The sequence below is a fragment of the Hyperolius riggenbachi genome, chromosome 2, assembly GCF_040937935.1.
Source record: "Hyperolius riggenbachi isolate aHypRig1 chromosome 2, aHypRig1.pri, whole genome shotgun sequence".
NCBI lineage: Eukaryota > Metazoa > Chordata > Amphibia > Anura > Hyperoliidae > Hyperolius > Hyperolius riggenbachi.
This window is the reverse complement of record NC_090647.1, coordinates 140,272,229-140,288,977: the sequence shown is the minus strand read 5'-3', so window position 1 is coordinate 140,288,977 and position 16,749 is coordinate 140,272,229. Positions and strand designations below refer to the sequence as shown.

At 50.5% G+C, this 16,749-nt stretch overlaps 1 long non-coding RNA gene, 4 other non-coding genes and 5 pseudogenes across 5 annotated transcripts in view; 1 reads left to right on the top strand and 9 right to left on the bottom strand.

Annotated features, from left to right (window-relative positions):
• Positions 1–119, bottom strand: LOC137555705 (5S ribosomal RNA). The gene has a single exon (XR_011028378.1). It is a non-coding gene; the product is annotated as a 5S ribosomal RNA (ribosomal RNA).
• Positions 120–202: 83 nt separating this feature from the next.
• On the bottom strand, positions 203–321 carry LOC137550366 (5S ribosomal RNA). Its single transcript, XR_011026912.1, has one exon. It is a non-coding gene; the product is annotated as a 5S ribosomal RNA (ribosomal RNA).
• Positions 322–404: 83 nt separating this feature from the next.
• Positions 405–523, bottom strand: LOC137556561 (5S ribosomal RNA). Its single transcript, XR_011029205.1, has one exon. It is a non-coding gene; the product is annotated as a 5S ribosomal RNA (ribosomal RNA).
• A 243-nt stretch (positions 524–766) lies between these two features.
• Positions 767–885, bottom strand: LOC137548759 (5S ribosomal RNA; annotated as a pseudogene).
• An 83-nt stretch (positions 886–968) lies between these two features.
• On the bottom strand, positions 969–1,087 carry LOC137552854 (5S ribosomal RNA; annotated as a pseudogene).
• An 83-nt stretch (positions 1,088–1,170) lies between these two features.
• Positions 1,171–1,289, bottom strand: LOC137553471 (5S ribosomal RNA; annotated as a pseudogene).
• Positions 1,290–1,372: 83 nt separating this feature from the next.
• LOC137556609 (5S ribosomal RNA) lies at positions 1,373–1,491 on the bottom strand. The gene has a single exon (XR_011029251.1). It is a non-coding gene; the product is annotated as a 5S ribosomal RNA (ribosomal RNA).
• An 83-nt stretch (positions 1,492–1,574) lies between these two features.
• Positions 1,575–1,693, bottom strand: LOC137557251 (5S ribosomal RNA; annotated as a pseudogene).
• An 83-nt stretch (positions 1,694–1,776) lies between these two features.
• LOC137551218 (5S ribosomal RNA) lies at positions 1,777–1,895 on the bottom strand (annotated as a pseudogene).
• Positions 1,896–10,512: 8,617 nt separating this feature from the next.
• LOC137545845 (uncharacterized) overlaps positions 10,513–16,749 on the top strand; it is a 16,127-nt gene continuing 9,890 nt past the window's right edge. The window contains exon 1 of the long non-coding RNA XR_011026110.1: positions 10,513–11,222. This is a non-coding gene — a long non-coding RNA (uncharacterized lncRNA). The remainder of the gene's footprint in view (positions 11,223–16,749) is intronic.

Here is a 16,749-nt window from a genome sequence, read left to right as displayed (position 1 = left end):
TGCCTGCAGCACCTGGGGTTCACAGCCGGTCTCCCATGCAGCTACTAACCAGGCCTGAAGCCGCTTAGCTTCCGCGATCTGACGAGAGCGGGCGCTTTCGGCTTAGTGTGGCCGCAGGCAACCTCCAAGGCGCCGTTCCGGCGCCTTGAAGGTGAGGCTTCCCACGCGTGCTCATAGCCATTGGGCCTCAAACCCAAAACAACGCCTGCAGCACCTGGGGTTCACAGCCGGTCTCCCATGCAGCTACTAACCAGGCCTGAAGCCGCTTAGCTTCCGCGATCTGACGAGAGCGGGCGCTTTCGGCTTAGTGTGGCCGCAGGCAACCTCCAAGGCGCCGTTCCGGCGCCTTGAAGGTGAGGCTTCCCACGCGTGCTCATAGCCATTGGGCCTCAAACCCAAAACAACGCCTGCAGCACCTGGGGTTCACAGCCGGTCTCCCATGCAGCTACTAACCAGGCCTGAAGCCGCTTAGCTTCCGCGATCTGACGAGAGCGGGCGCTTCCGGCTTAGTGTGGCCGCAGGCAACCTCCAAGGCGCCTTGAAGGTGAGGCTTCCCACGCGTGCTCATAGCCATTGGGCCTCAAACCCAAAACAACGCCTGCAGCACCTGGGGTTCACAGCCGGTCTCCCATGCAGCTACTAACCAGGCCTGAAGCCGCTTAGCTTCCGCGATCTGACGCTTTCGGCTTAGTGTGGCCGCAGGCATCTTTGAAGGTGAGGCTTCCCACGCGTGCTCATAGCCATTGGGCCTCAAACCCAAAAAAACCGCCTGCAGCACCTGGGGTTCACAGCCGGTCTCCCATGCAGCTACTAACCAGGCCTGAAGCTGCTTAGCTTCCGCGATCTGACGAGAGCGGGCGCTTTCGGCTTAGAGTGGCCGCAGGCAACCTCCAAGGCGCCGTTCCGGCGCCTTGAAGGTGAGGCTTCCCACGCGTGCTCATAGCCATTGGGCCTCAAACCCAAAAAAACACCTGCAGCACCTGGGGTTCACAGCCGGTCTCCCATGCAGCTACTAAACAGGCCTGAAACCGCTTAGCTTCCGCGATCTGACGAGAGTGGGCGCTTTCGGCTTAGTGTGGCCGCAAGCAACCTCCAAGGCGCCGTTCCGGCGCCTTGAAAGTGAGGCTTCCCACGCGTGCTCATAGCCATTGGGCCTCAAACCCAAAAAAACGCCTGCAGCACCTGCGGTTCACAGCCAGTCTCCCATGCAGCTACTAACCAGGCCTGAAGCCGCTTAGCTTCCGCAATCTGACGAGAGCAGGCGCTTTCGGCTTAGTGTGGCCGCAGGTAACCTCCAAGGCGCGGTTCCGGCGCCTTGAAGGTGAGGCTTCCCACGCGTGCTCATAGCCATTGGGCCTCAAACCCAAAAAAACACCTGCAGCACCTGGGGTTCACAGCCGGTCTCCCATGCAGCTACTAACCAGGCCTGAAGCCGCTTAGCTTCCGCGATCTGACGAGAGCGGGCGCTTTCGGCTTAGTGTGGCCGCAGGTAACCTCCAAGGCGCGGTTCCGGCGCCTTGAAGGTGAGGCTTCCCACGCATGCTCATAGCCATTGGGCCTCAAACCCAAAAAAACACCTGCAGCACCTGGGGTTCACAGCCGGTCTCCCATGCAGCTACTAACCAGGCCTGAAGCCGCTTAGCTTCCGCGATCTGACGAGAGCGGGCGCTTTCGGCTTAGTGTGGCCGCAGGCAACCTCCAAGGCGCCGTTCCGGCGCCTTGAAGGTGAGGCTTCCCACGCGTGCTCATAGCCATTGGGCCTCAAACCCAAAAAACCGCCTGCAGCACCTAGGGTTCACAGCCGGTCTCCCATGCAGCTACTAACCAGGCCTGAAGCCGCTTAGCTTCCACGATCAGACGAGAGCGGGCGCTTTCGGCTTAGTGTGGCCACAAGCAACCTCCAAACTTTTGTATAATACTCGCAGCTTGAGAAGGGCCAAAAACATTATCAAAAACAACACTCACCCTGGAAATGCCTTGTTTGAGCTCCTTCCATCAGGTAAACGTTTTAGATCAACCCGCACACACACAAACAGACTGAAAGACAGCTTTTTCCCAAACTTGATAAACTCTGAATCCTCTCTGAAATAATTAACACTGAGTACAAATTGTTTAAACATCTGTAATACCTGGCATACTTGTATAATTTCTTCTCTTCCTTGTTACTATCACTATGTTCCCTATATGCACCGTGGGGTTGTCATGAAAAGTAATTTTGTTGTGTTACACAATGACAATAAAGTGAATTGAATTGATTCAGACTGTACTGCAGCTATCTAGATGATTCAGACTGTACTGCAGCTATCTAGATGATTCAGACTGTACTGCAGCTATCTACCTGAGGAGCAGGTGATAACTAACCTAAGGGCCCCTCACCAGGACTAAGCTCCCTGGTGAGGGCAGGAGAGTCAGACTAGCCAGTTTGGCAACACACGGGCAGATACAGCACAAAAACGGAAGACAGAAACAGAGTGAGGGATAAGCCAGTCGGCAACCAGATCAGATAGGCGAAGGCACAGAATCACAAGACAGGAGGGTAGTCAAGGCTAGCAGAAGGTCATAACAAATAATACAATTCAATTAGTACTTTAAGCTATCAACAGAATCTGTCTAAGGGCTGGTGCACACCGAGCGGCATTTTCAGCGTTTCTGCAGCCGCTTGCGGCTGTGGATACGCTTGGTCAATGTATCTCAATGGGGTGGTGCACACCAGAGCGGGAGGCGTTTTGCAGAAACGCATACTCCCGGGGTGAGGCATTTTTTGGATTGTGGATGCGTTTCTGCCTCAATGTTTAGTATAGGAAAAACGCAAACTGCTCTGAAAAACAGCAGTTCAGAGCGGTTTTGCAGGCGTTTTTGTTACAGAAGCTGTTCAGTAACAGCTTTACTGTAACAATATCTGAAATCTACTACACCAAAAACGCTTCACAAAACCGCAAAATGCTAGCTGAAACGCTACAGAAAAATAACAAAAAGCGTTTCAAAATCTGCTAGCATTTTGCGGATCTGCTAGCGTTTTTTGGTGTGCACCAGGCCTAAGTGTGGATCCCCAGCTCCTGCTGGTTCTAGCACACTTTCGGGTCTGACTATGGTCTGAGTGCTCACACGTAGCGAATGCAACAGCAGACAAGGAACAACTGACAGGCCTGCCCTATATATATCGGGAGCGCTCTAAAGCCACGCCCCAGTCACTCAACCAATCCTGATCAGTGTTGGAGTCAGCTGACCGGCTGATCAGCTGACTCCCCTTCTGTATGCATAAAGATCCTGTCTGTGTGCGCGCGCGTAGAACTTAGTCTGTGTGCCGGTGAAAGAGTAGGCAAAGATCCACCATGCGACCATGCGACGAAAGCTACTGGCTGAAATGCGGGGACAGTCGCCATGCCACTCGGCGCTGCGTCGGCTTCCCTCTCATTCCCCACTAACCCAGGCACCAGTCCATCCTGTCCCCGCATGACGGAACCCGCCGGCTGGAACGCGGAGATAGCCGCCATGCTACTGCTTGACGCGGCGGCATCTCCGCAATCCTTTACAAATCAGAATTCTGTTCTTTGCTGACACAAATCGTTACACTTATTAGTTGTAAGGTATTTTATTATATTATTTTTTGGCAAAGTACTTTGGCTAAGGTAATCCAAATTTACGTTAGCAGCCCGTCGCGCTCCTACCAAAGGGTGCCGCACCAGAAGGTAACTCAAAATTACATTATCAGCCCGTCGCACTCCTACTAAAGGGTGCCAGACCAAAAGGTAACTCAAGATTACATTATCAGCCCGTCGCTCTCCTACCCCAAGGCTCCGGATCAAAAGGTAACTTAAAATTACATTATCAGCCCATCGCGCTCCTACCACAGGGTGCTGGACAAAAAGGTAACTTAAAGTTACATTATAAACCCGTCATGCTCCATCCACAGGGCGCCGGACCATACGGCAATGAGTATGACAAACACAACCCTATTTGGGCATATTTGAGTATGAATTTTTGCATGATGCGCATGCGCTAACACAAAGTTTTCTTTACGCCACCTAATGCATGCGCACAGGATGTAATGCCTTATGGCATAACATGCTATAACAATCAAAATTAGGTCAGCAGCCCGTCGCACTCCAACTCCAGGGCTCCAGACCACAAGGTAACTCAAAATTCCATTATCATCCTGTCGCGCTCCTACAACAGGGGCCGGACCACATGGCAGTGAGAATAATCTAACACAAGTCAAACAATGACAGACGTACAATTACTTTGCTTGTTGTTATGTTTTGACACCAGATTACTATCGAGTGTGACCATGTTTCAGGGCCATATACAGTTACGCTCTGTCAGTCAGTTGTAAATGGGGGTGATAAATGACTTTGGGTACCTCTCCCATTTGTAGTGCTGCAGCACACCAAAAACCTCTAGCAGATCTGCAAAACGCTAGAGGTTTTTGAAGCAGATTTCAGAGCGATTCTAGGCATGTTTTCTACGAATGCCTAGCGTTTTTTGTGTAGCAGATTACAAATACTGTTACAGTAAAAGCTGTTACTGAACAGCTTCTGTAACAAAAACGTCTGGAAAACCGCTCTGATCTAGCATTTTTCAGAGCCGGTTTCCACTTTCCTATACTTTAACATTGAGGCAGAAACGACTCAGAAATCTAAAAAATGCTGCAGCCCGAGTTTGTGGAAAAAACGAACCGCTCTGGTGTGCACCATCCCATTTACTTTCATTAGCCAAGTTTTTTTTTCCCCTGCAAGTATTTAAAAAAACACTTCAGAACCGCTCTGGTGTGCACCAGCCCTTACAGGATGTATTCTCTGCAGAATCCTGCACCCAGCCTCCAATACTGCAGAGTGACCAGGAACTGCTTTCCATTCCTCCCTCTTCCCCAGTCTTCATCCAGACTAGAAAAGCAGTGAAAAGCACCACCTGAGAGGGCATGAGCCAGAGACTCCCAGCATCCTCTATTTATACCGATCTGAGTATTGTGAGGTCATCAGGTAATCCCAGCATTCTCTATACCCAGCTGTGCATTATAAGGTCATAACGTAATCCCAGCATCCTCTAGCTATACCCAGCTGAGTATTGTGACATCATCAGGTAACACTAGCATCCTCTATCTATACGGAGCTGAGTGTTGTGAGGTAGCGGTGGGAAAAAAAACAGCTGTAACTGATTAGTCAAGTTTTTTTCATCTGGAAAGACAATTTACAGCACGTCAGCATTGTTTGCATTTCATTGATAGTCTATTCTGAACTAAGGATGTGATTACATTTGTTTACACTCATAATTCACACTTAATACACTTCAATAATACACTTTCAAATTCACACTGATGTATGCTTCCTGGGTGAGGTTAATTGGCTTTTCTATATAATGACTGCTTATCTTTTCAATAAAACGTTGAAACTAAAAAAAATATATATATGTGACTCTATGGTCTTTTTTTAATAGCTATTTGACAGTCATAGATAACCGTCATTTCTGATATTATTTGGTATACCAGCTTACATAACTTTCTCTCTGGCTACTACCGTGTTTCCCCAAAAATAAGGCATTGGCCTCGATTCATAAAGCATTCCCGCATTCGGAAATGCAGAAAACCGCTCACTTTACCGACCACACAGCAAAATATGTATTCATAAAGGCTTTTTCCGCATGAAAAGCCGACATTCGCGAGCAGAGTGATTAATCACCGCCTTGCGCGGTGATTATCATAGCAAAAGTAACAAATGTCAATTCATAAAGATTAGAGGTAGCGGTATGCGGACGGGTATTACCGCTACCTCTGATGTGGCGAGAAGCTTGCGGAATACAGTGCAGTGAATGGGACAGACCTCCCAAGCAGCTGCAGAGAGAACACCGCACGGAGGGATTCCGCCTGCTTCTCCTGTTTCCGGATGTCTCCCGACAGCCTAACGCCTGCCTACAGCGGAATATCTCCGCACGCCTGTCACAAGTAGCAAAATTTTTATGAATTACCACCCTGAAGGCGGAAATACCGACAGCGGTGTTTCCCCGCTCGACGTTACCTTCCCGACAGCACTTTTATGAATCGAGGCCAAAGTCTTATATTTTTTTTTCCTTCAAAAGATGTGCTAGTTCTTATTTTCGGGGAGGTCTTATATATGGTTAGGGTAGCAAGATCCCCATTCCCCCACCACCACTTTACCTTCTGATGACCCCCTCCTCCATAAAGTCCCATCCACGCTCTTCACTGTACCAGTAATTCAAACCGCAGGACAGCAGTAAACTGGTGATTTCCCCACTGATGCTTTGTTTCCTGTTGGCCCCGTTCCCCATTGCCCGCTGTCATAATTCAAACTGCTGATCAGCTGTAAACTGCAGCGAGGGCAGCTAGTTACACTGTAACAGCACTTCCATGAACAGGAAGTAAATAGAGATTTCACTTCCTGTACACGGAAGCGCTGTTACAGTGTAACTAGCTGACTTAACCGCAGTTTACCGCTGATCAGCGGTTTGAATTATGACGGCGGGCAATGGGGAACGGGGCCAGCAGGAAATAAAGCAGCAGTGGGGGAATCACCTGTCCTGCGGTTTGAATTACCGGTATGTTGGCAGGCAGTGAAGAAAGAGGATGCGTCTTTCTGGAGGAGGGGGGGGGGGGGGTCAGCAGGAGGTAAAGTGGCAGTGGGGGAAGGGGGGCAGACGGACGGGACTTACACAACCACTAGGGCTTATTTTAGGGGTAGGCCTTATATTTCGAGCATGCTAGGAATTTGGGATTGGTCTTATTTTAAAGGGAAGGCCTACTTTCGGGGAAACACGTTTTTTTTTTCAGATTTTTGCCGCACCTAGGTTTAGAGGGCACAAATCTGAAAAAAAACCCAAAACTACTAAACCTGTAGTGTCTATGGTCCAGAGGCATTGTATGGGTCCTTTTCTTTCCAAACTGTCTCTAGCTAAGCTACACTGACCCCTGCTGCTCCAGTAACTACCCTACATTAACCCTTATTGCCCCACCAGCTACACTAACTACTCTACACTTACTCCTGCTGCCCCATTACCTACATTATACTTACTACCGCTGCCCCCCAAAACCTACACTAAGCTACAATGCCCCCACTACCTACACTAAGCCACAATACCCCCACTACCTACACTAAGCCACAATGCCCCCACTACCTACGCTAAACTACAATGCCATCCAACCTACACTAAACTACAATGCCTGCCCCCACTACCTACACTAAGCTATAATAACCTCCACTACCTACATCACTAAGTCACAATGCCTGCCTCCAACATGTACACACATGCATGTTTCATACTCACCAATCCTAGGGGAGAGGCATGCTGCTGGGCTGCTTTTGATCCTGGGCTAATGGTGATGGTGTCCCGGGTCCCCTGCAGTCCGGTCTGTCCGTGCTGTGCTGGCATCTGTGGCAAGTATGCCTCCTGGAGCTGGAGCCGCTGAAAGAACTGGAGTCACGTGGGCAACTCCAGCTGATGGCCCATGTGACTCAGAGCTGCTAATGTCCTCCGCCGCTGATGTCTTCCAGAGGGACGATAGTGACACAGACCCACCGATGTCCTCCACCGCCGATGTCCTCCACTTTCCTGATGGTGGTAGAGAAGAAGGGACATTGCTGGTGCCACATGCCATTCCGAAGCCGTTGCAAGTACCGGAGTCACGTGGGCAGCTCCAGCTGATGGCCCACGTGACTCCAAGCCACCAATGTCCGCCGCCACCGCCGATGTCCTCTGCCGCTGACTTCCTCCTGCCCAAGCCACTGATTTCTTCTGACGTTCTCTGCTGGCGGTAGCAAAGCAGGAACGTCGCTGATGCCAAATGCCTGCCGCCTGCCGAAGCTGCTACAAATTTCGGAGTCACGTGGGCAGCTCAGCTAAAAGACCACGTGACTCTGAGCTACCGATGGCTGCCGCCGCCCATGTCCTCCACCGCTGATTTCCTCTTACCTGACCCTCCCAGGAACTTGAAGACGCCAGTCAATGCCACTCCACACCAGCCAGCAACACAGGGCACACAGAGATCAAGAGACCCGAACAAGAAACCCGGAGAAATACTGCCACTTTCATGTGGAAATCCCCTGATCCATGGGCGCCCCCTGGCGGTCATAGCGCTAGTGGCGGGGAGGCTGCTGTTCGGGGGCATATTGCATGGTGAGAGGGGGGCGATCGCTGCTGGGGATGGAGGAGGGGTCTTTGGCAGACACATGTAATGCCACTTGGAGCCTCCATGGGGCGGTGATGGTAAGCTATGAGGAGTCTGATGTGACTGGAGAAGCACAGAGCCTGTCACGTGACCCCGGAGCTACAGGGAGGTGGGGATGTCAGCACTGGAGGCTCAGATGCGGCTCCATCACTGGAGATGGTCACCTGCAGAGGGGGGGGGGGCTCTGGGTGGCCAGACATCTATTGTTTGAAGAAATAGGCTGTGAGAAGCTCCACCTACCAGGTAATATGGTGCTTCCCACTGACAGACTTCTCCACCCCCCCCCAGCTGTGAGAAGCTCCGCCCACAATCCACTGAAATGCTGGGTATACACATGCAATTTCCTGCCCGATCAAAACTAGATCGGGCAGGAAGTTGCATCATGTGTACATGTCCAAAGTGCACCCGATCAATAAAGCAATCAATTTTCCAATTATAAGTGCACAAAATCGATCCTTTTATCGATCGGGAGCCAATTGGACAAGTTGGAAATAATCACTTGATTTCGGTCAATCAGGTGGGAAATTGCATCGTGTGTACCCAACATAAGCTTTGCCCAGCACCCGCCGGAAGCATCTCCTCACTAGTGACAACAAAAACGAAAAGAAGGAATTTCTCTGATATTATCAAAAATAATTTGATACGGCAAAATGAGGAAGCCTTTAACATGTTTAGTACAATGTGGGGCTGCTGGGCTATCAGCTATGAACGCACCCTAGTGAATAGGCATACTTATTGTTCGGATAGATATTTAAATGCAATGATTATATTTGTTTACTTCTTTTCATAATTCACTCTGATGTAACGCTTCCTGCATGAAGCTAGTTGGCTTTTGTGTATAAAATGACTTTGCTTATCTCTTCAATAAAACGTTGAAACAAAAAAATATAAAATGTGACTCTATGATCTTTGTGTTAAATAATTAAAAAACAATATTACTTTAAAATATTCCTTCTTGCGGCATCCTAGCTGCGATCAGCGGCAGACCTCTAGCATCAGTGACTCCTTCCATAGAGCCCTGCTATAGCTTTTTGACAGCTATATGCAAAGGTCCTTTCTGATACAATTTGGTATATTTGTTTATATAACTTTCTCTCTGGCTACTATACATGCTGTAATTACCATCATTGCTGTATTGAGATCCTTATGTGACTATATGATTGTTATTTAAATAATAAAAAGAGTTGTTTAAATAATAAAAATAAATAATAAGATAGAGGCTCCCAGCATCCTGTACTGATACCCAGCTGAGTATTGTGAGGTCATCAGGTAATCCCAGCATCCTGTACTGATACCCAGCTGAGTATTGTGAGGTCCTCAGGTAATCCCAGCATCCTGTACTGATTGATACCCAGCTGAGTATTGTGAGGTCATCAGGTAATACCAGCATCCTGTATTTATACCCAGGTGAGTATTGTGAGGTCATCAGGTAATCCCAGCATCCTGTACTGATACCCAGGTGAGTATTGTAAGGTCATCAGATAGTAATACCAGCATCCTCTATGTATACCCAGCTGAGTATTGTGAGGTCATCAGGTAATCCCAGCATCCTGTATTTATACCCAGGTGAGTATTGTGACGTCATCAGATAGTAATACCAGCATCCTCTATGTATACCCAGCTGAGTATTGTGAGGTCATCAGTTAATCCCAGCACCCTGTATTTATACCCAGGTGAGTATTGTGACGTCATCAGATAGTAATACCAGCATCCTCTATGTATAGCCAGCTAAGTATTGTGAGGTCATCAGGTAATCCCAGCATCCTGTATTTATACCCAGGTGAGTATTGTGACGTCATCAGATAGTAATACCAGCATCCTCTATGTATACCCAGCTGAGTATTGTGAGGTCATCAGGTAATCCCAGCATCCTGTATTTATACCCAGGTGAGTATTGTGAGGTCATCAGATAGTAATACCAGCATCCTCTATGTATACCCAGCTGAGTATTGTGAGGTCATCAGGTAATCCCAGCATCCTGTATTTATACCCAGGTGAGTATTGTGAGGTCATCAGGTAATCCCAGCATCCTGTATTTATACCCAGGTGAGTATTGTGACGTCATCAGGTGGGGGAAAAACCAGCATTGTTTGCATTTCGTTGATAGTCTATTCTGAACTAAGGATGTGATCATATTTGTTTACCTCTTTTCATAATTCACACTGATGTATTGGTTCCTGCGTGAGGCTCACTGGCTTTTCTTATATAATGACTTTGATTATCTTTTCAATAAAACTTTGCCACACACACACACATTTTTTTTATAGCCATTTGACAGTTATATATAACAGTCATTTACGATATCATTTGGTATAGCTGGTTACATACCTACTCTCTGGCTACTATATATGCCGCTTTAATTACCATAATTGCTGTATTGAAATCCTTATATGTGACTCTATGATTGTTGTTTAAATAATATAAAAAAAAACAATAATTACCAAAACATTCCTTCCTTCTTCAGTGTGCGGCATCGGAGCTGCGATCAGCGACAGAGGTCTCGAGGCGAGTGCCTCACTCCTACAGCGGAGCTTCCTTATAAAGCCACAGAGAGGACCACGTTGAGAACAGACACATCCTCCGCGCGCCAGACTTGTGCTTCTTGTCCGGCCTCCTTGCAGGTTTTCAGGCGATCGGCGACCCGCAAACCCGGGACCTCTGCCGCCTCTCCATCTCTGTACCTCACCCTGAAGACCCGAACAGGAAACCCTGAGGAATACCGCCGCTTTCTTGTGGAAATCCTCCGATCCATGGGCGCCCCCTGGCGGTCACAGAGCTAGCGGCGGGGAGGCGGCTGTTCGGGGGCAGATTGCGGGGGTGAGAGGGAGGCAGAGAGCGGAGATCGCTGCTGGGAGTGGAGGAGTGGTCTCTAGCAGACACGTGTAATGCTAGTCGATGCCTCCAGGGGGCAGTGATGGGATGCTATGAGGAGTGTGATGTCACTGGAGAAGCACAGAGCCTGTCACGTGACCCTGAGCTGCAGGGAGATGGAGATGTCGGACTAGGCACTGCTCCTCGCCGCGAGAAGCCCCGCCCCTCATCCGCGGTAAGCTCCGCCCACTAACTACGACAAACTCCTCCCACCACATACGTAACACTTCAGGTAGAATATGGTTCAGGTAGGTAATATGGTGCCTCCCCTGACAGGCTCCTTCCCCCAGTACCCACACTGACCTCAACTCTTACTGGCACCAACACTGACCGCTCCTCACATATCCCCACCACACCCACGCCGACCCCCCACCCCCTGTACTTACACTGACCTCAACTATCCCTGGCACCTACACTGACATCTCACATATCTCCACCATACCCACACTGACCTCCCCCCTCCCTAGTACCTACACTGAACTCAACTATCCCTGCCCTGGCACCTACATTGACATCTCCTCACATATCCCCACCACACCCACACTAACCTCCCCCCTCCCTAGTACCCACACTGACCTTAACTCTCCCTGGCACCAACACTGACCACTGGCCTCTCCTCACATATCACCCTACACCCACACTGACCCCCCCCCCCCCCCTAGTACCCACACTGAACGCAACTCTCCCTTGCACCTGCTACACTGACATCTCCTCACATATCCTCACCACACCCACACTGACTTCCCCCCTCCCTAGTACCCACACTGACCTCAACTGTCCCTGGCACCCACACTGACCACTGACCTCTCCTCACATATCCCCCTACACCCACACTGACCTCCCCCCCAGCACCCACACTGACCTCTCCTCACTTATCTCCCTCACACCCACACTGACCTCCCCCCAGCACCCACACTGACCTCTCCCTCCCCAGCACCCACACTGACCTCTCCCCCTCCAGCACTGATCTTTCCCCCCAGTACCCAAACTAACGCACCCACACTGACCTCTCCTCTCATATCCCCCCACACCGACCTCCCTCCTCCCCAGTACTAACACTGACCTTAACTCTTACTGGCACTAAAACTGACCGCTCCTCACATATCCCCACCACACCCACGCCGACCCCCCTCCCCCTGTACTTACACTGACCTCAACTATCCCTGGCACCTACACTGACATCTTCTCACATTGCCCCACCATGCCAACACTGACCTCCCCCCTCCCTAGACCCTACACTGAACTCAACTCTCCCTGGCACCTACACTGACATCTCCTCACATATCCCCACCACACCCACACTAACCTCCCCCCTCCCTAGTACCCACACTGACCTCAACTTTCCCTGGCACCTACACTGGCATCTCCTCACATATCCCCACCACACCCACACTAACCTCCCCCCTCCCTAGTATCCACACTGACCTCAACTCTCCCTGGCATCAACACTGACCACTGACCTCTCCTCACATATCACCCTACACCCACACTGGAACCCCCCCCCCCCCCCCCCTCCCTAGTACCCACACTGAACTCAACTCTCCCTGGCACCTACACTGACATCTCCTCACATATCCTCACAACACCCACACTGACCTCCCCCCTCCCTAGTACCCAAACTGACCTCAACTCTCCCTGGCACCTACACTGGCATCTCCTAACATATTCCCACCACACCCACACTGACCTCCCCCCTCCCTAGTACCCACACTGACCTCAACTATCCCTGGCACCTACACTGACATCTCCTCACATATCCCCACCACACCCACACTAACCTCCCCCCTCCCTAGTACCCACACTGACCTTAACTATCCCTGGCACCTACACTGACATCTCCTCACATATCCCCACCATACCCACACTGACCTCCCCCCTCCCTAGTACCCACACTGACCTCAACTCTCCCTGGCACCAACACTGACCACTGACCTCTCCGCACATATCACCCTACACCCACACTGGACCCCCCCCCCCTAGTACCCACACTGACCTCAACTATCCCTGGCACCTACACTGACATCTCCTCACATATCCCCACCACACCCACACTGACCTCCCCCCTCCCTAGTATCCACACTGACCTCAACTCTCCCTGGCACCAACACTGACCACTGACCTCTCCTCACATATCACAGTGACCAGACGTCCCGGATTGCCCGGGACACGTCCCGGATTCGGGGTCCGCTGTCCCAGGCTGCATGAGGTCCCGGGAAATGTCCCGCTTTCAGCAGCGGGACGTCCCGGCCTCGGGACTCTGGCCACTCTATCCTTATGAACTGGCAGCGGCGTCTATAGACGCCGTGCCAGTTCATTGCCCGCAGCCCCGCTCCAGCCTCCTCTTCCGGTGTCTGTTCCAACACCGGCAGGCGAGCAGGGCTACGGTAAGATGGCTGCCGGAGCCCTGTACTGGAGACTATTTGTCTCCAGTACAGGGCTTCGGGCGCCATCTTGCCGTAGCCCTGCTCTGCCAGGTTGTCAGCGCGGGAGACTTCAGGAGGAAGGTGATCCCGGGAGCAGCGCGCCAGAGGCCGGAGACTTCTGCCAGGTGAGTAAATGCTTTCTTTTCCAGGTGAAATGTTTGCCCGCATTGCGTTTCTTTTCCAGGTGAAATGTTTGCCCGCATTGCGTTTCTTTTCCAGGTGAAATGTTTGCCCGCATTGCGTTTATTTTTCAGGTGAAATGTTTGCCCGCATTGCGTTTCTTTTCCAGGTGAAATGTTTGCCCGCATTGCGTTTCTTTTCCAGGTGAAATGTTTGCCCGCATTGCGTTTGTTTTTCAGGTGAAATGTTTGCCCGCATTGCGTTTCTTTTCCAGGTGAAATGTTTGCCCGCATTGCGTTTCTTTTCCAGGCGAAATGTTTGCCCGCATTGCGTTTCTTTTTCAGGTGAAATGTTTGCCCGCATTGCGTTTTTTTTCCAGGTGTAATGTTTGCCCGCATTGCGTTTCTTTTCCAGGTGAAATGTTTGCCCGCATTGCGTTTCTTTTCTGCTGAAATGTTTGCCCGCATTGTGTTTTTTTTTTCCAGGTGAAATGTTTGCCCGCATTGCGTTTCTTTTCTGGTGAAATGTTTGCCCGCATTGCGTTTCTTTTCTGGTGAAATGTTTGCCCGCATTGCGTTTCTTTTCTGGTGAAATGTTTGCCCGCATTGCGTTAATTTTCTGGTGAAATGTTTGTCTGCATTGTGTTTCTTTTCTGGTGAAATGTTTGCCCGCATTGCATTTCTTTTCTAATGAAATGTTTGCCCGCATTGCGTTTTTTTTCCAGGTGAAATGTTTGCCCGCATTGCGTTTCTTTTCTGGTGAAATGTTTGCCCGCATTGCGTTTCTTTTCTGGTGAAATGTTTTCCCGCATTGCGTTTCTTTTCTGGTGAAATGTTTGCCTGCATTGCGTTTCTTTTCTGGTGAAATGTTTTCCCGCATTGCGTTTCTTTTCTGGTGAAATGTTTGCCCGCAATGCGTTTCTTTTCTGGTGAAATGTTTGCCCGCATTGCGTTTCTTTTCTGGTGAAATGTTTGCCCGCATTGCGTTAATTTTCTGGTGAAATGTTTGGTCGGGGTGGTTAGGTATCAGGTAGGGTGTTTGTGCGTGGGGAGGGTGGCATTAGGTGTCAGGTAGGATGTTTGTGGGGGGAGGGGGGTTAGGGTTAGGCATCATGTAGGGTTTTTGTGTGTGTGTTGGGGGGATGATTAGAGTTAGGCATCAGGTAGGGTGTTTGTGTGAGGGGGATGATTAGGGTAAGGCAACAGGTAGGGTGTTTGTGCCGGGAGGATGATTAGGTTTAGGCTTCAGGTAGGGTGTTTGTGCGGGTCGGTGGCGTTAGGTGTCAGGTAGGCTGTTTGGGCGGGGGTGGTTAGGGTTAGGCATCAGGTAGGGTGTTTGTGCGGGGGGAGGGTGACATTAGGTGTCAGGTAGGATGTTTGTGGGGGGAGGGGGTTTAGGGTTAGGCATCATGTAGGGTGTTTGTGTGTGTGTTGGGGGGGATGATTAGAGTTAGGCATCAGGTAGGGTGTTTGTGCGGGGCGGTGGCATTAAGTGTCAGGTAGGGTGTTTGTGGGGGGGAGGGTGTTAGGCATCAGGTAGGGTGTTTGTGTGTGGGGGATGGTTAGGCATCAGGTAGGGCGTTTGTGAGAATCCGCTCAGCTGCCTGCGCAGGCAGGCAGCCTTTTGACCATTGTTTAGGTTTGCATGCTGCAGGACTCTGGAACAGAGACCTGTCTTTCCATTGCAAGTTCCGGTCTGTTCTCTTGCTGGGGAATTTGCATACATTCGTTATGCAAATCCCCTACCTGCCTTCTTTGATGACTGGCACTATAAGAGCTTTATGTTTCCCAGAAGGCTTTGCTGGTCATTTCCCTTCCATGGTCTGTTCCTGATGGACACTGCTGGAGTGTCAGCCGTTGCTATCTAGTATAGTTAATTCCTGGGGGTTGCATTAGGCTCCCCTTCTAGCCCAGTCAGGTTGTATTATCTGTTTGTTTGTTCTGTTGCCATTGTCCTGTCCCAACGGTGGTCGACAGGAAACGGTTCTGATCTCTGTTCTTGGAGTATAGCTGGTGCAGCGGTTGCTACCAGCTATCTCTTCTGTTCTGTCTCCTGGGATCGCGCTAGCTACTTTTCGCTAGCGCTGGGGATCCTTCTGTTCTGTCTTCTGGGATCGCGCTAGCTACTTTTCGCTAGCGCTGGGGATCCTTCTGTTCTGTCTTCTGGGATCGCGCTAGCTACTTTTCGCTAGCGCTGGGGATCCTTCTGTTCTGTCTTCTGGGATTGCGCTAGCCACTTTTCGCTAGCGCTGGGGATCCTTCTGTTCTGCTACTCTGTACCTGGATCGCGCTAGCCACTTTTCGCTAGTGCTGTGGATCCTATCTCTCGCTTGTTACTGTTTTCGTGTGCCTGTCTTGTCTGCTACGCTTGCTGGAGGCTCGGTGAGGTAACCGTTAAGCAAGCGCTCGCGTCCTCTGTTTCATGTTTGTCTGTTAATGGTTAGGTAGGCGTGCTTGTCTCTATTGTGCTTATCACGTGGAGACCGCGCATAACCGCGTGCACTGTTGCGAATGAGTGTGGTGTTCGCGGTTAGCTAGCGTTTGTTATTTTCCGTATCTCCTCATTGTATTATTTGCTGTGCCTTTGCTACCCTCGTGCCCTGTTTTGCTCAGTCTTGTGTCTCTGTTGGCAATCGCCATTCTTGCGATTGCATTCCCACTTCGTTTCCGCCGTTGTGTGTTCACCGTCGCTGGGTGGCGACTAGTTTGGTGGAAACACATTGGTTCTGTCCCTTTGCTCTGTTTCTTGTGGGCTATCCAGCCCTGCCTGATCGTACCTTGTCCTGGATCTGTACAATTCCCGTCTGGCATCTGTGGCTGTGCAGCGACTGTGTTCGCCTGCACTCCACAGCGCCATCTGCCAGAGGGAATTGCCCTCTGCGGGTGCATAGCACCTAGCCTGGGTGTCCTCAAATGTACGCTTGTGGAGGAAATCCGCCGCGTCAGCGCACGTCTGGTGCGCTGACCGCGAATACGATTCCACAATCGTTACAGCGTTCGTGCGGGTCGGTGGCTTTAGGTGTCAGGTAGGGTGTTGGAAGGGGTGTTCAGTTAGGGTAAAGCATTGGATAGGGTGTTTGTGCGGGGAGGATGGTTAGGGTTAGGCATCAGGTAGGGTGTTTGTGCAGGGGAGGGTTGCATTAGGTGTCAGGTAGAATGT